General features: G+C 42.2%; 1 protein-coding gene across 1 annotated transcript in view; it reads right to left on the reverse strand.

The window, feature by feature from the left end:
- Positions 1-22818, reverse strand: part of MCTP2 (multiple C2 and transmembrane domain containing 2) — a 394026-nt gene extending 371208 nt beyond the window's left edge. The window contains exon 1 of the mRNA XM_074317382.1: positions 22705-22818. The gene's annotated coding sequence lies outside the window, so the exon portion shown is untranslated. The remainder of the gene's footprint in view (positions 1-22704) is intronic.
- Positions 22819-23083: the final 265 nt, after the last annotated feature.

Raw genomic sequence — 23083 nt, forward strand, 5'->3', positions numbered from 1 at the left:
ATAGTTTCCTTCCCTTTGCCTTTTTTTCATTTAATTTGCAAGTCTTTTACTACATTTTTAAATTAGATGCTTGCATAATTGATTTTCAGGTTTTTGGTTGTTTTTAAGTGTGTGCTATTAAGGCTATAACTTTTCCTCTATGTGAAAATTTAGTTGCATCCCACCATGTATATATATAAAATTTAGTTGAGAACATTTTCTAATGCTAATGTGATTTCAACTTTGATTCATGGGTTAGTTGAATTGTGTTTGTTAATTTACAAAATTTATATTTTCTTTTTATTATTAATTCATAGTTTATTTCCACTGTGATAAGGTGAAATACTCTAAAGAATTAAATTCTTGGTGTTGAGACTTGGTTTTATGGCTCAACATTGTTTACTTATTGGTAAATATTCTCTCTGCTCTTGAAACAAAACTATATATCTTGCAGTTATTGATTGCAGTATTTTATGTACATAAATTAGATTCATGTTAATATATTTTTATGATAATCATGTTTGTATATTTTTACCTTAATGAGTTGTTTTTGTCTGCTTGTTCTATCAATTACTGAGAGGACTATGATATAATCTCCCAAAATTATTATTAATTGATACATTTATCTTTATATTTATACTTAATATATTTTGAAGCTATGTCATTAAGAGTATATAAATTTAGAATGTTTAGGTCTTTCTAGTAAGTTGAATCTTCTATTACTACAAAATATCCCTTTCAATTTTCAAAAATATTTGTTTCCTAAAATCTATATTGCCTGTTATTAACATTGGTAGACCAGCTTTCTTTTAATTAGGATTTGCATGAAATATTTTTCCATCTCTTTACTTTCTGAATTCTTAAATTTAATGTGTTTTTTATATGGGGCATATGATTGTATTTTAATGTAGTCTAAATGTTGTTTTTTTCTTTTTAAAATATTGGTCTATCTTTATTTAATAAATATATAAATATACATAACAACAAGAATAAGATGTTATTTGCTCTTCCAAGTGCCTAGAACAGCACTGGCACATAAGAGATAGGCACTCATTAAAAAACGTTAAATTAAATTATATAAATACATGGATAATGAACATTCAGAATTAAGGATTCTAAAGTATATTAAGAACACGAAGGAGACTGGATTAAAGAAACACAAACAGGCCAGGCACACCACATTTTTCATTTTAGGACCTGTGTTATTTGAGATAACATGCCTCACAGACCAAGTACAAAAGCATGACCACTGATCCATGGAGGAGAATTTCACTTCTAAAGCCATCAAGGGAAAAGAAAAAGAAAAAGAAAAGTATTTCTAATAGTTTGTTGCCACAGGGGATCTCCAAACACCAAGTGTAAATGAATCAAAAATCAAATTTCAGCACCACAAGGTACCAACTGTAATTCTTAGGACCCAGGGACATTTAAGACATACTCATTTGATACAAAACAACATCCAACCCCCTATTTGGAATAATGCTCATTAAATAATGTTCCAACACACTGCCCATCACTCTTTACGTTTTTCACAAAGGATTCTTCTCTGTCGTATATTCCAATTTTCTAAAGGTTTTTCTTCTGTTTGCCCCTCTCCGATACCTCTGACCAGATTGGAAGGTGATGACCCAAGGATTATAAAATTCACAGAATAAACCAAAACGTCATGTGCATCTGAAATCATCTGAATATCCCCTCTCTCTTGTAGGACCCAGCAGCTGCAGCTGCTCTGGAAATAGAAGAGCTAGAGCCCATCGCATGAGGACCGCACAGGTGGATGGGTCCTTTATTCACCGGACTGCCACCACTACAACCATCCCATTGAGGGCTTTCTCAAAGTGACTGCTCAGAAGTCACACATCTTTCTCCAGTAAGCCTCCAAAATACCTAGAAAATACCTACAATATGAGAATGTTAGATATGTCTTAAGAATATAACCTGGGATGGAGCTGACCATTGGTGGATTGCTGACTGCCATTATATTGCCCCTCTAGGTGTCACAGCGCCACAAATCAGTCAGATCTAGGAGGCTTTTAGAGAAATGGAATCTCTAAAGGTTCCACTTGAGACCAGTAAGATCTCATGCTCTCAGACTCTTAGCCAAGTTACTACTCCAGAGAGAGAGAAGAAAGGAGGGAAGGAGATACAGTTCGTACACTAGGTTTCTTCATTAGACCTTTCTTTGGGGGGGATACAAATGCTTAAAGAGCAGAGCTGACACCTGCTTGCCTGAAATTTGGAGGATGTTCATTCAGCCCAGAGAGTGAACCAACTGTTTCCCCTTTCAGTCAACGTGGCACAGAAATAATCCTTGTTATTAAGGCTTATAAAGGGTTAAATGTTAACAAGCTATGAACACAAAATGTTTCTGGCACAGTCACCCTGTCTTCTTTAAAGAAAACAAAAAACTCATTTTATTTTGCTTTCATAGTATTAGCATGTGACCCAAAAACCTGGTGAACAAATCTGCAGTTGCACATCTGGCCATAAATCAGCTAGATAATTGAGGTTAAAAAAATAGACTTCAGACCTCGCCAAACCAATCAATAACTGAGCCTCTAGGTATGCCTTGCAATCATTTGTCTGGGTAATTCTAGCAAAAACAACAAAATACAAACAGATTGTGGGGAAGTTAACAAAGAGCTCAAAGTGGGCACAGTCAGGCACCAAATAGCCAATCAAAACAAAACAAAATGAAATGAAATGAAGGCTCAAGAACCCCAACTCCAACAGAGGGCAGCACCTCAGGATTCTGGGGTGTCTCTCCCGTATCCTGCCCCCTTCATTGTAGGGTCTGCCTTGTTCCACACCTCCTTGGATTTCGCCCCTCATTTTCTGCCGTAAACTTGGTTCTTTCACTTGAGGACAAAGGGTAACGATATTACCAGTGTTGGACCTTGGGGCTCCTGAGCTGTAGCCTTTACACGTGGCTCCAGACTTTCCAGTCCGTGGTTATCTCCAGTAACTGCCCATCTGACCAACTGCCTTACGTCCAGGAACCCCCGGGGATCACCTGCCCTCTCCATGTGCCCTCATCAAGCCATGTGCTGGCCATTAGGTTCACCACTTACCCATGATACAGAATGAACAAAGCTGCATAAAATATTGCAGACCTTAGGTACCAGGGCCTCTTGTGAATAATGTATAGGGCACAGTCAGATAGATCACGGCATCTTCAAATCTAGTCTTTGGATCATGTTCCTCAGTCAAGAAGTACCTCCATCATTCCCACTAAATGCTCAGTGCAATTTCGGGACATCATGGAAAACTCCGACTCTGCCAGAGTATATGCAAACCCTACAGGCAACCAAACATTTTGCCCCCAAGTCAGCCATGGCTGCATAAACCACCCAGTCGCTCAAGAAACCCCTGAGACCACCTTCCACAAAGCACATTTGGAAAGCCTGGTACTGACTACTTCATGCCACCTCCACCTCAAATCTCACCCGAGGCATTTTGCCAAATCGTGTTGGAAGAGGTATGCCACAAGCAGGAATCGTGTTGCATGGTCAGCTCGAAGGAGGAAAATTTGAAACTGCAGGAGCCACTTGGAAAAGCAGATCTAATTGGGAGACCTGAAACGTGGCCAGGTCAACTGGCTTCACATGCCATTCCCAAGGCTCACAAGCTTTGGCTTCACTCTCCCGCAACTGGCACCAGCTCAGAGAACACAGGCCACTTACCAGCAAATCAAGGAACGGGTTTACTCTTCCTGCCCCCTGAGAGAACAGCTGCACCTGAACAAACTTGCAAGGTTACGTTCCCATGCAGTTGATGAAACCCGCCCCCCCTCACCCCGCCTCGGCTCCCTTCTAACAAAGGCCAAAGACAAATCGAAGCCAGGTGTTCTGGCCTTTGGCCCACAGCCCCATGTCCCCACACCTAGTTCCCTAAACCTCATCACTTAGCTGGCCCAGCAAGACCCACTTCAGGACAGGAAAGAGACGTTCTCACATACCTCCCGTTGCATCTACCCCAGTTCCTTTTGCACCTGGGATCTCCTAGGGGGCTTCTTAATCGAAGTCTGACTAAGCCTGACCTTGCCTTGGTTTATGGGGGTAATGAAATTACAGCCCCAGGTGGCAAGCTGCAGGTGCGCTTGCGTGGCCACTCGGAGCCTTGTTATTTCTGTAATTTGTCACACGCTGTCTCCTGCTTGGGGTCGTACTCACAACCTAATGAATGCGTTCTCTTATGAAGACAAATTTTGTCCATGCCAATCCAATCAAATCTATAAAATTAGCCTAGAAATTTTAGAGAAGTGGGCTGCAATGTCGTTGTGTGCGTTTTTGTTTTTTTGTTTGTTTGTTTTGTTTTCCTTTTTTTTTTTTTCTTTTTCTATTGTTAAGTTGCCAGACCAGGACTAATTATGATTTTGGGAGTGAACAAGTTGATGGAAAGATCAACTAGTAGATGTGAGAAGACCTAGGTGTTATTCCAGTTTTCTAATCTCATCTCGAGTAGTCATTCTTTGGCTATAATAATTAATTGTCAAATAGTTGTGTTTGGCAATGAAGTCTTGATTAGATTTCCAAGCCAGCTCTGATTTTTTTTTTTTTTTTTTTTTTACCTGATAAGTAGCTTGTTTTTTCAGAGGGCTTCTGTAGATACTGTTTCTCATGGGTTACTTGTACTAGAGTCTAATTTAAGGATTAGTGAACATGTTATGCAGAGATCTGAAAAGTAAATATTTGGGGGTTTTCAGGCCTGATGGCCTCTGTTGAAATCACTGAACTCTGCCGCTATGGTATGAAAACAGAGACAGGAAATTTAAACATGTATGGGGCAGGTGTGTTCCAATAAAACTTTATTTACAAAAACAGGAGGTGGGCTGGATTTGACCTGTGAGCCACAGTTTGTGAAACCCTGTCTAACTTGTTTTTAGAGGTTCCAACTCAAGTCTTATAAATATCTATGCAGAAGTTTCCTTTTCTATTGTGTCTATTTTACAAGAGAGGAAAATGGCATTGTCTCTCTTACATCAGAATAAACTATATAGTTGGATAATCCAATCAATCAACTAATACAATTTGGGGGAGAAAAGTCACTCCTCAAGTTGGCAGACATAAATTCTTCACCCCAAAACTGCATTGGAATTTTGAATTTTTCCAGTGACTGCAGTGGCCTTCAATTTCACCCCAAACAGTGTGTGAATGTGGAAACGCAGCTCCTCACACATCTATTTCCTGTTGGCTCCTTCATGTGTTCGTCTTGAAAGGAAGTTCATGTTTTTGTCAAGGCTTTTAGCTTCTTGTCTCTGGGTTGTACTCCACCTTGCATATCTAAGGATGCCACTTTCTACTGGAAACTAGGGCTGGTCAGAATGCCCCCCGAGTATTGTTCCTGTTCGGTATTAATTCTCAATGTTTAAACAAATGGGTCACAAGACTAAAATGAGGTCAATAAAATCTTCTGAGGCACTGTCCCTTTCTGATGGATGAGCTGAAATGAAAACCATTTCAGAGCGTACTTACAGCAGAATAATGAATCCTGTGTTTCCAATCATTAAAGTTGAAATTATAATAGATAGCATTCTGCCCCGCCGTTCATGAGATTTAACTCTTCAGAGGTCACAATAGATACACCCTATTAAATAATGCAGGCCAGACAATGCTGACTTAATAAAACTGAAATGTCACTTTGGGTTTGAATTGATTTTCTTACTCGAGGACCTTTTAGGCTTACAAATCAGAACTGCCATGTATCCTCACGTCCGAAGGACGCTGACTTTCCCAGGGTTCATATGAAAAATGCAGATTGATGGGCAAGGTGTGTGTTGGGTCCGTATGGAACAGCCGTGTCTTAGAGGCTGGAATTATTCATGAGCATCCACGTGTTTTGTGTTTCTTGCTTACACTGTGGAAGGTGCGGACAGGTGGGGAATGTAGTCAGCTGCATAAGTTCCTTCTTAAATAGGATTGGCAGTTACAGGAGGCTGTGGGTGGACGATGGTGGGGGCTGGATCTAATTTTACAGGAATTTGAATCAATTAACCTTGAAATTGAACAACTCACCAACAGCGAGTATGCCCAAGTTTGAAGCTATCCACAGCTCCTTTTGGACAAGTTGTGTACTCGTTAAGCAAAGGTAACAAGCCCTAAAACCAAGTGTGTAACTTCTGATTGTGAAGCAAGATGGCTGTTCTTGGCCACCTCCTGTGGATGGGCGAGTGTGCCACTGGCAGAGGGAGACGAGACTCGGGAGAGCTGGGTTCCACTCCTGGGTTACCTTCCCCTTAGTGCGGTGACTCTGAGTAGCTCCGCCACCATTTCTGAGCTTCTAGATCCCACTTCTAGAAAATAAAGCACTTTAGGCCTCCTCGGTGGTTTTCCAAATTTTTTGAGATGCAGGCCATTTTCTTCAAACAAAACATTCCCTCCGAGCCATATAAACAGAAGAGACACAGAGCTGAAAGGAGTGGGGGGCGCAGGCAAGGAGAGGCTGAACCTCTCATTTCCGCAACTCTGTAGAATTGGCCTAGGGGTTTTTGCTGACCCCATTCCCCCAAATATCAAGCCTGGGAAGTCAGGAGAAAGGCAGAGCCAGTTCTTCCTCTCATTCCCCCCGTAACACTGCCCCTCGTCTGTCTTTCCCACCGTTCACAAACTCTAGCTCTTATCAAATTCCTCAGCTGAAATACTGGGACTGGTCTTGTTTTTAAAGGAGACCCAGAAGGAAACACACTAGAAAGGCATGATTTTTCAGGGCACGCTCCTTGACCAGGGGCATCCTGTGCGTGCTCGCTATTTTTGAGAGCAGTTAGAGAAGGAGGGAAGGAAGAATGGTGAAAAATGAATAGAAGAAAAGATTCTTGGATTAATGCTACAGTTGTGGCCCTGGAAGGTTACAGCAAAAACTAACATCTTAATTTGGAAGAAAAACCGGCCACATCGGGTCACACCAACATCTGAGAGCCTGAAGCCAATTTTCTCTGCCCTTATTTTTCTTACCAAATAAATGCCTCTATGGAACCAACTGACGCCCTTCTGGCTAAGGATTACATTATTATTGCAGACATGTTTTTAGTGTCATGAAGAGTGGTCCTTTGTCATCTGGATTCTTCTATTTTGTTCTCAAGTCTGGACCCTAGGACAGTTATATAATTATTTTTCTGACAAAAACAAAACAAAAAAACAAAATATGCCACTTTTCACCAGAATCTAAACTTCATCAAGACAAATGGTCCAAGAAAAATATCCAGAGGAAAGCTTGCTTTGGGCTTCAAAATTCTGTGGCCTCAATGCTCAAACCAAAAAAAGAAATGTCTGAAGTTCAATTCATTTTTTTCTTGCTGTTCAATGAGGGTAGTGACCTTAAGAGTATAACATTCCTTTAGACCAGAAAAGGAATAGTAACCAGCCCTCCACATCACCACTGAATGGACAAAATATGCATTGATTATGCATGCAATTACCCCAAACTTTGCTATTTCACAAAATTGAACTCTTTCCTGCTGAAGTCCAATTCTGAGTAATTAAATGCAGACTGTACTTCATGTTGTCACAGAGTAAATAGCAGAGGTTATGGAAAGTGTTATGGCTTCAGCCATTAATATTCCACTGGCGTTGGAATATATTAGCAAGTAAAGAACACAGCAGGTTAGGATTGTGTTCATCTATTCAAACCCCACATAATGAACGTGGAGAGGAGTGATTTGAATGTCTAAAATCAGTCAGTCAGCAGAAATTTGGAATAAAAAAAAAAGGCTCAGGCTCACTCCCAGGGCTTTAAAAAATCTGTTTATTTCACAAATGTTCACTTACTATTATAATCAGGCCTACTGAAATAAATTGCTAATAATTATCAAGCTAAATGAACTCGTTTTTGTTTTTGGTTTTTTTTTCCCTCTAGAAAATTTCTAAATTCCCCAATGCTGTCATAAGAATTCATACTTTGTACCTCTTTCAACTGCAAGGATTCAGAGCAGCTGCCAGCCAAGGGGATTCAGGTCTGCTTCCGTTTTAATGCTTCCCTACAGGGACCAAAATCATCCCATCCATCTTGAACTCCAGGGCCAGATGTGGTGATTTTCATTTTCTAGAGGAGATGGCTAAAATGCGTAACCATTTATGTCACTGTTCTCCCAATTGTTTTAGGTAAAGGTAATCAAAAGAAGGAGTTATATACTGCAATTAAGGGATAAAAGAGAAATTTCCCAATTCAAAGATGAAAGAGCAACATCTATCTGGAACCCTTGAGAGTGGGGGTTATGGAATCAAACAATAAATTGTGCGGAAAGAGATCAGCAGAAAATAGCAAATTTAATAATGAGCGCTAGTGGAGAGGAAGAAAGGAAGATGGAATGTTCCAGGATCAAAGAGCCATAAAGTACAACTACGTGAAGATCACACAGCGTCTCTCCTGCAATGTCAGGAGATGTTTCCAAGAATATGATGGACCATAATTACAGGGAAATAAAAGCAGATTTGTCAGTAATTTACCCAAGACTCTTTGAAGGGGCTTGAAAACTATCATCATGTCCCACTAAGTCAAAACTGTGACACTACCCTGGAATGTGAGTACAGACAGCATGAAAAACAGGGGTATAGGTGACAATGGTCTTTGCTTCTTTTTTTCAAAATGAGCATCACTCATTTTTAATGTTTCTCAAACCACCATGTTGACATTTACAAATGAATTAAGGTACAAACTTTGTCCTACATCTACGGGACTATAACAACAAATAAAAGCTCCTTATATGATGAAAATGGTAATACTAAAACATAGTAATGATTTTAAAAGAAGAGGTAAAGGAGGAGGAAAATTGCCTTGAGTTCCTCTAAGCCCACCCCCTGAGAGCACAAATGGAAACTGGCTTCCAATCCACACTTCACTGGCTCTTGCTTCTTTCCGCTCATACAAGGAACTCTTTCCCTGTGGAGTCTCCGTTCTGCCACCAAGGGTTTCCAGGAGCCCCTATGGGATGGCTCCCATGTGCTTGCAGATATGCCCATCAGCATCCATGGGACATCACTGCGAAATCCCTGGGAACTCCTCTCTCTGCTGGGTACCGCTGCTGCTGTCATCCACTGACCACTGCCAACAGTTGTGTCTGCTCCACTTGCCACACGCCACCACTACTGTGAGGTGTGGCCACTGGTGTTAAGAAATTCCTGCCTCTTTCTTCTACATGTTTCAGAATTCCACGGGAGGTAGCTACCCCTTCCATCGCCTCCCAGCCAATTCCTCCTTAGTTTATCAAACCTCGCTGGTGCCCAGGCTGGGTAGAGATCTACGCAGTGGCCTAGGGGGAAATGTTGACCTTTCCTCTTTACATTCTGATATGACAGTATTGGCTTACCTTGATTTACATAGTTCTGATAGAAAGGCATTGCCAGTTTTTATTTTAACCTTTTTTTTTTTTCTTATGTGAGTTAGATTCTAACTTAAGTGGCATTCATCACTCAGCACGGACATCCCTTTTTCTCCCCTCCAGCTGTACAGCTGTGCCTGACTCCTTCTTTCCTTGAAATATGTTCTTCAATGGGGAGATGCTCATACAAACAGAATCCTGATGGACCTGCCCCCCAAACCCATCAGACCTGCCCAACATGACTCTCAGGTAGAGACACAACGTAAACCCAACCAGAGAGCCTACTATAAACACTAGGAAAATCTCCCCACGCCTGTCTAGCATATTTATCTTTTTAAAAATATGTCCACGTTATTCACTCTTAATCCTGTTCCATGGAAACTGGTGCCGAGTTGCAGTGACTTGAGCACTTCTTCTAGAGACCTAGCCTCTTACAATGTTTCTGGCCACCTGAGCAAATAGAATCCAATGTCACAGCAAGAACTGATCGGCAATCGTGGGCTTTTAAAATCACAAGTTAAAATCACAGTCACAAGTTGTGTCGTCATCCTATTGATAGCGAAAGATATTTTCCTTTTTTTTCTGCGGGGTAAGAACACTAAGACCGCCATCCAGTCCGGCCCTTGGAAGGCCAAAAGCAAGGAGAGAAAAGCTCAGAGCGCCCACGATGTTTCACAAAAACTCATAGACATAGACAATAGTTTAGTGGTTACCAGAGGGTAAAGGGGGAGGGGAGGTAGAAGAGGGTGAAAGGGGTCAAATATATGGTGATGGAAGGAGAACTGACTCTGGGTGGTGAGCACACAATGGGATATATAGATGATGTAATACAGAATTGTACACCTGAAACCTATGTCACTTTACTAACAATTGTCCACCCCAATAAACTTTAATTAATAAAAAAAAAAAAGAAATAAAGAACTGTTTCAAGCATTTGAGTCTCTTTACATTTTCTCTCTCCTCTTAACCTCCAGAAAATAGATGGATGAAGTACCAATGGAAGTGTCCTGGGAGGCACCTGTATGAATTGGATGTTATTACTTGGCTGCCTTCCCTGCAGAGTAAACAGCACAAAGAGCCCATGTGTAAAACTGCATCGTACGGCAATTGCCTCATGCACCCACCAGTGTTGTGTGTACATTCAGAGCATAGCGTGCTGCACAATTCAGAAAGGCCTCAGAAGAGCCATGGGTTGTCATTAACACAGCACAGGGGGCCTCAGAGTCGCCAAACAGCTGGAGAGAAATACACAGCAAAGAGAAACACCCAGAACTTAAAGATAAAGACAGATTGCCTGATTTTGTGAGGCTGATAACGCCGGGACGCTGAGCCATAACTGATTTATAAATGCATGCTTATATAATTTATGTATTGAGTCAGGATGGTATGGATCTGTGTTATTCGATACAGTACCACCCAAATCCATACAGGTGGAGTGTGACCACCTGAAACGTGAAATAGATGAGCGACAGTTAAATACACAACTGGTTTCAAAGCTTCAGTATGATAAAAAGAATGTAAGGTAGCTCATGAGTGATTTTTCACTTGAATTACATGCTTAAATTACAATATTTTGGATATGTTAGGTTAAATAAAAAATATTATTAAAATTAATCTCACCTGTTTCCTTTTACTTTTATAATGTGGCTACTAAAATAATTTATAATTAACCTATGTGGTTCACACTATATTTTTATTATACCATACTCATCCAAATTATGCTATGATAATAGATAAAATCTGAACTCTCAGTAGTAAATAACACAAGAGTGGTCAATTTCTTATTCGTGGTCCATATCCAAAAGTGGTATAAAACGGTACATCTACCAACCCAGTGGGGAACTACTCTACGCCGTCTCTCAGGGACCCAGGGTATTGGAAGGACTGTCATTTTGACCAGAGAGACGAAGATACATATTTTAATGTTGCCTCAGAAAGGACAGACTTCTGGGGTGGAGGCGGGGTGGTCTTGCCAAAGCACAGAATGTTCTGGATCAGAAGGGACACACACCACTTTCCTCACAGCCCACTGTCAATACCTGTCACAAGACTCCAAATGTAAAGGGGGTCAGAGACACGTCACCCTCCCAGGCACCAGAAGACACGTCAGCGTGGAGATGGGCGCACACCAAAAATGTCTACCTCAATGTACACAGCTTGGTGATATCTCTGTTTCCAGCTTCCTTCATTCCAGCCTGGAATATCACAACAGGAAGGTGGCAAGGTGGCCCTGGGCAGTGTTATCTATCATTGACACAGTGACAAGTACCACGTAAGAGATGCGTTATCCGGTGAGGAAAAGAACCCGCAATTCAGGAACTGAGCACAGAACTGATACATCAGAAGTCAGAAAACAAACTTGCCTGGCTGCCTTTTTTTTTTTTTTTTTCCCTAACAGCGTTGATGTATATCTCAGGTGAATAAAATGAGATCCAATGTCACCTAAGGAAGGCCAGAGAGCCACTCAGACAGAAACACGCAAAGTCAACTCCACACCGTCCAGAACCTAATGACTAGAGCAGACAGTTGGAACACATAGAGCGACTCTGTCTCTCAGGAGCATGGTCGTATGTAAACAGAATTCCAACATATTCATTTAAGATGGAAACCCTGCCAACCTCAGATAGGACTCACAAACGTATTCCCTTATTACAAGAGAAAATTATAAATGGCAAATCATGGTTACTTGGTAAAATGGAAATTCAAACAAGGAATGTCAGTTGATCTCAAGAATTCTTTCCCAGGTAAGGAGGCTTGAGGAACCCCCACGTTTTCAGGACTGGTTTGGCCAAGGAGATCAAGACGCGTACACCTACTTGACCAAGACCAGCTACGTACCGATATAGACGTACAACGCCGCCCAGGACCTGGTACTCCTCATCCTTTATGCTTCCATGACTGAACCATCTGTTAATATTTTCCATGGGATTTCTCCAAACAGAGTAAGCACAAGTCATGAGATTTCAGGCAGCTGAATTGCATTTACATCCATGCGACACCGCCTCTCTGAGTAACTTTCAGAGCCTCAATTACAGTTTTAGATGTTCCCACATCCTTTGTCCATCTCCCCACTTACGACGTACAGATTTTTGCCAGTGTAATTCTCAGAGGGCTCTCACATGTACTAGTTCTAGGCTCCACTTTCTGTGGCCCCCATGAAAGAAAATCCTTCCTGATTTGGACGAAGGCCACAACTTTATTTTCTGTGGCAAGTTATGTTACATTTGACTTAATGTTTTGACACTCAGACTAGAAGAGGAAAATTGAAAATTAGTCCCCATACTTCTAGAATATATGAAAGATCTAATCAAGCCAATGCTCAGCCTTCTACTCAAAAATAATTAATAAAAATGGCTTTACCTCTAACATTTTTTCTTCAAATGCTAATTCGCTTTCACTGAAAGGTATTAAGATTTTATCTACGTAGAACACATTTATCCAATGTTTCATCAGAAACATCTGTCACACACACATCTATAAGCATTTTAATTAACATGTTTATAGAGAAAATGTGCTACTAGTGAGAAGTTTTCAACATGAAGCTGAGAGCAGGTCGGCATAATCCCCACTGCACTGGCTGTGGGTAGGTCTGGAATGACAGTTATACAGATATGCGGCATGAATAGCATTCAGCTTTCTAGGTAAATCAGATGGTTTATTAGACTGCACAGTTCCAAAAGTGACAGAGATCCTCCTTAAAAAAAAAAAAAGGAAATACACCCCCCGCTGAAGTGCAACCATACTTAACATTCCACATTTAATATTTGTGGAAGATTAGAGTTGAAGGGATCTTTAGGGGTCCAGTCCCACTGTCTACTTTTTGGGTGAAGCACTGCCCCTGCACAGGCCTTCCAATTTAAAACTTCAAATGATTCCAAGACTAACAGCAAATCGAGACGCTAGTTTTCTAATGTCAGTGTACCCTTAGGACCAGGAAACCTGAGCTGCATGAAGTTATTAGAAGTTTTTACATGTTATTACATGGTCACAAAGGTATGGATTTTCATCTTTGTTTTTCTCCGCAAATAAACTAGGGAAGAAGAATGCAATGGACGATGGTTTAGAGTAGACTCTTCTCAAGGACAAAACTCTGAAGACAGGTTCCAGTTAGGAAATTAGGAGCCGAGCCAGGGTCAGGCATGGCCAGGAACCCAAAGGAGTTGAGGGAAACCTGGACCCATCACTGTCTTTAACCTACTTCTGAATGGAGTTCACATCTACTTGAGAAGTTGTGTTTGCTTCTTACAAGCTAACATCCAGAGGAACCTCAGTTTCCAGCAGAACCCCATTTTTATGCGATGCCAAGGCACGAGTTGTGAAAGAAAAAAAAATTATCTGACTAAACTTGTTATAATAAAATTTATTTCTTGAGTAATTATTTCATTCATCCTAAATGTACCTTAGAATATCTTATGATCATTTCTTTATTCATATAACAGGTATTTATTGCATGCCTACTAAGATAAGCATTGTTTTAGTCCCTGATGATTAAAAAAGTAAACAAACCAGTAAGAGCTCTGCATTCAGAGATTTTCACATCTTAGAAGGAGCACAGGTTGATAAATACACAAATACACACATAACAACATAGATGTGTACATATCAAAGATAATTCACACAGTGACAAGTGCACTAAAGAAAGTAAAAGAGGGAAATCAGGTAAAGAGTGCCTGAGGAGGGGGAATTCTAATTTAGACATGTGAGATCGGAGGAAGCCTTGCTAAGGAGGTGACATTTGGTGACATTTTGCATGAGAGACAGCCAGGCAAAATCGGGAGGAAGAGAGCTGCAGGCACAGCAAACATCAAGTAGGACAGGTTATAAGCAGAAACATGCTGGGCATTTTTAGGAACAGAAACAGGAATGACACGGAAAGCAGACGCTAACCTGCATGGCACCTCCCAGACCTTGGGGAGGAGCAGGAATTGATTCTAAACGGCATGTACTGGGCCATGTGGATGACACAGGCACACTCTCAGCCATCCTGAGTCTTCCAGTCTAGACCATGGGGCACAAACACTCAACAGAGTCACAAAAATAAAAGCAGAACTACAGATTGAAACATGCTGCAGAGGAAGTTTCCAGCTCCACCAGAGGCTTTATAACCAGAGAACCGGATTTCATTTGGGGGTAGTGGGGGTCCTCTTGGAGGAAACAACCTTTAAGGAGAAAAATGAACAGGAGCTGTATAAGTATAACCAGTTATATTAAATTTATTATTATAAGTATAGATAGATAGATAGATGATAGATTGATTCATGGGATTCATTCACCTTAATTAAAATTAAAAACTGGTGACTCTAATGAGGTTTCTGATGAAAAGAATGACAAATTTTCCATCAAACGGAATATATCCCATCAGACATGAACATTTTATTATCTTTGCAATGACGGATTGATTCACTATACGGGACTTCATAATATTTGAAATTAGGAACATAGCATTACAGTTCACGAACTGATTACCATAATTACAGTTCATTTGATCTTGATTGCTTTTGTAGGGACTCCTGATTAAATCTGTCTGCCCTCGTAATTCCTTAAGCTTGGTTCTTGCAAAGCTGAAGATTCCTTGAGACAATAATTCAATGTTGTCTTTTCAGCCCTCCCCCCTCTTTCCTCCCCCTCCATATATGTATATATGTATATATGGAGTTGTAATAGTCCTTTATGGTTTGCAAAGACTTTCACTTACAGTAGTTTGAGACTCAAAACAACCTGGGGAAGGCAAGCATGATTAGTTCTATTTACAGATGAGGAGACTGAAGACCACCGGAGTGAAGGGAGCTGCCCTAACCCACATAACCCTTTCTGTGGTATTTTCTCTTCTTCACGTGGCCCGAGAACTCCGGATGTTGGAGCCATGCAGGCAGAGAATCATGCAAGCATTCTTCCTCCCCAACAGGGAAATGCATGCCCGAGTCATTTTGCTTCTTTACCAAAGGAGAGTGGAGAGGATGCAATGAAGCAGAAGGGCAGAGGATGTGTTCCCAGTGAAATGCACAGATCTTCTCACCGCTCATCCATCTTCCAGAGCTCTCAGCCTACGCCTTAGAACTGAGATACTGGCAGCCAAATAAGGAGTGAGTGTCTGCTCCCTGTGGCTTGGGAAAAGGCTGGAAGGGAGGAGGAATCTGTCCCTCTGCAGACATGAACCTCTGAAAAAGGCATCTGTCATTTAGAGTCCCCAACAAAATGAGTTGGCCAAGAGGGCTCAGTTGGGTGAGTTAGGGCTTCACAGAATTCCTAGGACCCCAAGGCCACCAGTGTAGGGGTATTGGGTGGTGGCTGCTACTTTGGAAGACTTTGGCCAGGGGAGGTGAGAGGCAGCCCCATCTATGGGGAGATAACATTTCTGGGAAATGAGGAACAGGACGCTAGTCCCCTCTTCTGTTCCTACAAATTGCCCAAGACAGCAGTGGAAACAGCCTCCCAGGAAAGAATGCCATTCCCTCCTCTGCAACACAGCACACAAAGGACCACCCCACCTTTCAGAGTGAACTATCTTATTGGGATTTATGGGATAAAAGAAAGTTACTTTGTTCAAGTCTATACAAAAATCTTCGACACGGACAGAGAAAATTCTGGAAGAAGGAAATCATGATGCAATGTTGACTATTTACAATAGTCTCAACCGTGACATTCTGTTATTTCCTTTTCTTCTTCTTTTTTTTTTTTTGGTTTTTTGTTTTGTTTTATTTATTTAGAGTCATAGCCACAGTGGTTATACAGTTCTCAACTTGCTTTGGTTATACCTTCCTCTTTAAAAAGACATAGAAAAGCATTCAAACGAGACATGGTGAATGAGAAGGTAAAGGGAGAATGAGTTGTTCAAAGCTCCAGGGGCAACCTGAGGCCACCGGTACTGCTGGGAACCGGGCTGCAGTGCACTGGTGTGACACCGTGGTCCAAACGCAGCCCCGTCCTTAAGCTCCAGGTAGAACAAATATCAGGGTGCACAGCCAGATGGGGCCATTCCCTCCACGTCCCCCGAAAGACATCCTTCCCTGAGCAAACCCCACAGACGGATGCAGGGTGGCACTTCCCCTCTGGGGAGGGGGGAGCCCTTCTCATGCCCTTGATCAGCTGATCTTAATCATTCTGAACCAGACGAATCAGCAAGTCTATCCCTTGGAGATGTAATTATCTTTTCTTTAATCAAATCTTATAATGAATGGTTCCAGGAGGTTATTAATTTTTCATTCCAGAATGAGCACATGAGGCTCCCGCGTATGAAGTTCCTCCTGCCTTTGACAAATTCCATTCATGCCTTGGGTCTGTGCCCTGAATGGACCGTACATTTGCCTGATTAACACGCGGAATCCCACTGAATCTCACTGACAAGGGCTTCAGGCAAGGTCACCTAAACACCTACACACCTGTTCACTGTAGTACAATACGTCCTACTTAACGTTGTGCATAGCTCTGCGACTTGAAGCCAAACGACGTGTCATGGCACCAGACGCGATGCCCCACCAACTTCTTCTCCTGGGGGAATATCAGGAGCCTCAAGTTTGGTCCATTCCGTCTTCATCGCTTTGAGGAAATAAATGAAGACGTCGGATGCTGTTGGCCGCGGTGTGCTACAAAAGGTCTCTGCCACGCTGTGAAAGACAAATTGGCTCCGGCATGAATGCGTACAATGTAATCACGAGCAGAGCGCAATGAACATCCATGACATTCCAAGAGCTGTGACTGTTCCCTTCCGATGTGGTTGTGACAACATGTTCACACAGAACCTCACTGCAGAGTTGTAATTTCTTGAGGGTTCGATTCCTTGGAAGCTCCAATGGCAGTTCTCACTCATCGTTTTGCAGCTCTGCACTTGCAGAGCTGGTTTTTCTCCTAAAAGACAAGCACCATATCATATTCTTCTGGGCTACGCAGAACCTACTCTGCGTGCCTGTTTTTAATGGGATTGGTCGCTATTTTTCAAACCTACCTGACAAAGGTATGGAGGCATTTGCAAGGTTCTTTTTTTAATTTTGTTTTACTAAATTTCTTGGGGTGACATTGGTTAGTAAAATTACATAGGTTTCAAGTGTACACTTCTATAATACATCATCTATATATCCCATTGTGTGTTCACCATCCATAGTTAGTTCTCTTTCCATCACCATATATTTGACCTTCTTTACCCTTTTCTACCTCCCCCTCCCCCCACTTACCCTCTGGTAACCACTAAACTGTTGTCTGTGTCTATGAATTTTTGTTTGTTTGTCTCGTTCAGTTTTATATCGCACATATGAGTGAAGTCATATGGTTCCCGACTTTTTCTGTCTGAAGTTCTTGATCTTTGAAAAGAAATAACTAATCAATGACTCTTCAGCAATATAAACTTTTCCCCAATTTTTGTTTTTTGGTCATTTTATGGTTGGTGCTCCATAAAGGCATGTGAAATAAATAAATGATACCTTAGGAGCAGCTCCATGCTCTGGCGTCTAGTGTTACTATAATGACATCTATTTCCCACTTCTACCTCAGTTTTTCTTTATCATATCACGGTCTTAGGTTTTTAATAGCGTTTTATCATCACTATTCCTTTTGTTAATAATTATTAGTATCAACTAGGTGCTTTAAATTATATATTTATTTTTATATTCAGTTCTTCATTGTTTTTTTCTTTCTAAACTCCATGAAAGTAGAGACCTGTCTTACTCAATATGAGATCTTTTAGCAACTGGAAAGCAGCAGGTGCTAAATATATGTGTACTGAATGGATGAATGTGTAACTATGCCTCTATAGTCTCAACCACTGAGATTTTTAGGGGTTTTTTTCTTTCCCCTAGTACTTTCTTCTTTATTCAAACAACACCAAGCTAGTACCTATTTGATTTTAAAACAACAGCAAAAAAAAGAGTGTTTGGGAGGACTTTCAAATTTGTCATTTCTCAGTGGTGATTGATAGACTGACGTTTTCACTTTTTCACCTTTCATTTCTACTCTTCATTCTAAAACAGACTGCACATTGATAGGTGCTTCCATTGCAGAAGCTGGAACAGCTCCCAGTAAGACATAGCAAAGCCTCTTTTCCCAGCAAAATCTGAGTCCATCAGTAACACATCCATCCTCCACAGCCAAGATTACAATTTTTTTCTCCGTCAGATTTCACATGCTTGGGATAAATCTGGTAGGCTATTAAATCTGACTTTCTGATCCCAGCTAACAGAGCATTTGAAGAACTATTAAAGGGACACTGTCAGGGTCTCATATATTATAGTAAGCCCTTGATAGCAGCCATTACTGCTGTGTATAACGGGAATTGTTGTTGTCTAACGATAAAAATAGGCAGGCAGGCATGAATCAGCCCAAACCATTTAATTTCATACATGTACAGCCACTGATTTGTCTGCAATAAAATTAGGCAATGCCCTTGCTGGCAAACTTATAACTTTTCTAGAATAACAAATCTCTAATTAGTTTATACTATGGCTTTGGTGCAAGTAGAAGGGAAGAATAAATAGTAGTTGATCCCAAAGGAGCTCTTGTTTAAAACAGCTTCCCCATTAAGAAAGCAAATACCAGATAGGAGTGTGTACAGAGAAGGATTTGGAGTTCTTTTGTTTTAAAATAGTTGGGAGTGGTGGATAAGCAGAACAGACTGAAAGCTGTTGTGTTGTCAGACCCCTTCTCTTTTATGCCTTCAGAGCTAAAAGGAGAATCCCAAGTTTGTTACAGGCTCCCTATTTGAGCATCACCATGATTCCTGCACAATGGTAAACCTCTAGCTGAGGACTTGCTACATTTCTCAGGAAACAGGCAAGCTCTCCTGAGTGCAGGAGGCGCTGTATAAAAATAGCCCTGTTGGATACCACCTGTGAGTCTAATGATAGGTCAAAGCCAAGAGGCAGAGAGACCAAGGTCAGAAACACCCCGTGACAAGGAGAATAGACTGTTTGCAGTAAAAACCAAAGGGGGGCGAGGGGCAGAGCCTGTGGCTGGTGAATCCATCTGATTTCTGGGGACAAGTTTTGGGAATACAGGAGATGCCTTGGGATGAAAAGACAGGACCTACTGGGCACGGTCAAGATAGAACCCAAATGCAGTCCCGAGGACTCCATTCCAGGGGAGAACAACTGGATGGGACCGGAGAGGGCGGGGCATAGGGAACGGGAAGGGTTAAGGCTGAGAACATTTCAGTCTTGTCACAGGGAGGAGTGTATATCGGAGTTCACCTGAATCCCGTCCTGTACGTTTGTGTACCGGTAGTGCCAAATGTGTTTGTCTCTGATAGAGTGGGAGAAAAAGCAGGTCCTAAAAAGCATAATTATTCTAGTTGTTTTCATACTGGAAGGCTTGCACAGGGTGTCCTTGCTGATTTAATCCTAAGTATCTGCTGCGTATCCCCTAGTGCATTCAAAGGAAGTTGCATACAGGAACAGCAAAGATACAGGTTTTAAAAAGTCCTTGCATGTGGGACATGCCTGCTTTCACCACGGCCTGCGTCTCATGCTGGCTGCAATCACCTCCATGTGTAATGGGAGCGCTGCTATGAATTCTGAATGCTGCATTACCTTGTTTTATAACTGTGTTGCCTAATAACAGAAGGAGGGCTTTGGGCCATAATTAATAGCCATTCTTACAGATCTTTTAACTCTCGGCCGTCTCCAAGGAGCTTGCCTTCCATTAACATTTCCAGAAATAGCTTACTTTACGTTATTAAAGTGCTTCGAGTGATAGTTTCCAAATTATCCCTAAGCTAATTATTAAAAAATGATTACTCAAAAGAGCTTTTCCCACTTTAAATTGTACCGCTAAGTGCCTTGCAGTAAATATGAAGATAGAGCCGTAGCCATTGGAAGAATCTCTGCTTGTGAGGCAGCCAATTCCATTAAAGTCAATCTCCAGTGTACGCTCAAATGTGTTTTCATTACAAGTTATGGCACTAAAATACCATGGGAAGAAATATGCAAATCAGCAATATCAACTACGCCAGTTAAGAAGAGCCAAACTAAACTAATGAAGGGATATAGCCACTATAAAGCTCTGGGATGCTTTTTTGTAAAGGTTAATTAGACTGCCTAATTATCCCAGACTGAGAGCGTATTATTCTCTTGGAAAAGAAGGCATAATTAACTTAGAGAGACTTCCCCCACAAGCAAAAACAAGTAAATAGGAAAACTCCAATCCAAGGGGGTTTGCTTTTATTGAAATCCGATGGCGGGGGATGGGGCTTGACGCTTATGTAAATAAGAGCAAACATGCACACAAACACACACACAATAGTTGCTCAATGTGGTCACCCTACAAGTTGATAAGAAGTGCCGCCTGCAAATATATATCCGTAATTTATAATCCATGTACCATACGGCGTCTCAAGACAACGAAAACAAAGAACTTCCCAGGACCTTTACGTGTATGGGCCCTGTGTTGCTTTTGGCTGCTGAGGAACAACCCCCCCCTTTTGTTGCTAACACGACCCCAACTTCCCTTCTAATTGCCTGTTGTACCTACATCACACGCTTACTTCCCTCACCACTTGACAGGTCATGTTCCCGAGAAAACTCCCGAGAACACCCCCAGCACAGTGTCCACTTCAGAGTCTCAGGCCAGAGTCCCTTGCCCAGGGCAGCCAGGATGGGCCCTTGGATGCAAAACTAAGGGGGGATTTTGGAATTCTATCACTTGCCAGCTACAAATGCATCCCGTTCAACAAGCTGTTGTATAATCCCAACACTCCACCCCCAACAGTCCTCGGCTCCCTAACAAATGACAAGGAACAGATAAATACTGAAATTAAATCTTATGCCCAAGCTTTTCCATCAACAGCCTATAATAAAGAGAATGGCACGGCTCCCGTCCCGGCCAGTTGGGAGCCTGACGTGACGTGTACGTCCTTAGATTAAGGGTTGCTGCTCTCTGGTCGCAAAGGTGATATGGCTTTGGGTCCTGAGATGTTTGCAAAGATGCAAATGCTCACGTGACTCAGTGAGCCTGGCAAAGGGCTGGCGGGAAGACTGTCCGAGCATTACAGTAAACTGAGTCTCGGTTTCCTCACTGGAAGAAAGAGTGGCGTCTGCTGGACAGCTCCCCTCCCAGAAGGACTTCTCCAGGGTTCTCCAGCCACCGCCCAAAAAGGAGACGACGCAGCTGCTCCTCCCTCTCCACGAGGAGGCAGAGGTTCCACCAAGAGCCAGGACAGTGCCATTCGCAGCATGTTTGCGACCTCTCACATGAGCCCAGTATTACAGGTTTCCACGATCAACATGAAAACTCCCTCTCCTTTCCTCAGCATAGAGCCCTTTTCAATCTGGGAGATTTTTCTCCTTCCTGGGGAGCAGCTTGCCCCGTTTCCTCTTTCGTTAGATGCCAGCTCCCTGGCCCGCATTCTTTGCCTCCGTACGCGAGGAAAGACATCAAAAATTGAAGAAAGTGAAATGACCATTTCCACTACCAGAAGTCAGAAGCTGCTCCAGGCCAAAAGTTACAGGGGTGCTGGAGGCCCCGAAAAAGCAATTTGCTTCTCACAACATTCTATCGGGGAGTCAAGCATGATTATTCCATTAAAACAAGTCACCTCTTCCACGTTCCCTTATTGAGTTAATCCCCTCAGTGAGGAAAGGAAGCAACGTCTTCCTCGTATGAAGTGGGCACGGCCTCGCTCTGTACCAGTGGTTCCCAACATTAGCCTACATTAGAATCCCCTGGAAAGCTTCTTAAAACATAAATGCTGCCCACCCACCCCACCCCCCTGCCCTGAGTTTCTATTAGGTTGGTGCAAAAGTAATTGCAGTTTTCGCAATTATTTTGAACCTTTTCAACCATAATTACTTTTACATTGACCTGATAATTCAGTCATCTGGGGGGGGGGGGGTTAAAGATTTGCATTTCTAACAAACTCCCAGGTGGGGCTGACCTTGCTGCCCCAGGGTCCGAACTGTGCATGGGGACCACTATTTGTACCATATTAAGTCCCCACAGTGGGTGTAAGGACAGCAGGTAACCCCAACCAAATGGCTCATCATTGAATCTGCTTGGGATGCAGATTTTTGCCATAGAGGCAAAAATCAAAATAGAGAAATAAAGGGGTGTGGGCGGAAATTCTGAGCCTATGATACTAGCTTTCCAATCTCATCCCTGATCCATATCAAACCAAGGAGCTGATTTCAAAAGGCGAGTGAGGAAGGGGGTGGGGGGAGTCGTGGGTGGTAGGAAAACCTTCAATTAGTGCCCCTGCAACAGTAGATTGTTGCCTGGATATTATTTTTTAGTTCAGCAGTCTTATCCGCCAGGCACTGGAAGTCTAGCCAGGGAAAGGCTTGTAATTGTTTTTATTCACCCTGAAAACTAAATGCTGGTTCAGATGAGAATTCAATTGATTTGCAAACAGCGTTGCCTCTTTTTCCTTGTCAACACACAGACAGCCAATTAATGACATTAAAGATTAATTAACGGGGAAGCGTGTGCAGTACCTGCCAAAAAGACGATGAACCGTGGAGTTCCACGTTTCTTTCCAGAGAGGAAGATAAGCCTCGGGAATGAAAGGTTCAGTGGCAGCTTTTGTCCTGGGGACCGAGTCCATCCAAGTCAGGATAAAGAAAGTCTCTTAGAAGGCCAACTAGGGAAACCCAAGCAGCAGCCCTGTCTTGGCCACCCTGGGGCACCAATCAGTGTGAGCCACCCTGCGAGCCAGGGAGGAGCCCCACCTGGCCAGGGGAGCAGACGTTGTCACCGACACCCTCAACCTCTCTTCCTTCCAGCAGCAGCCCTGAGCTGACTCTCCATTCCGGCACCTTCCCAGCTCTCACAATCACATCCCACTTCCCGAGAACACTCTTTTCATCTAAAACC

This window comes from Rhinolophus sinicus, linkage group LG13 (assembly GCF_036562045.2).
Source record: "Rhinolophus sinicus isolate RSC01 linkage group LG13, ASM3656204v1, whole genome shotgun sequence".
In the NCBI taxonomy this organism is placed as follows: domain Eukaryota; kingdom Metazoa; phylum Chordata; class Mammalia; order Chiroptera; family Rhinolophidae; genus Rhinolophus; species Rhinolophus sinicus.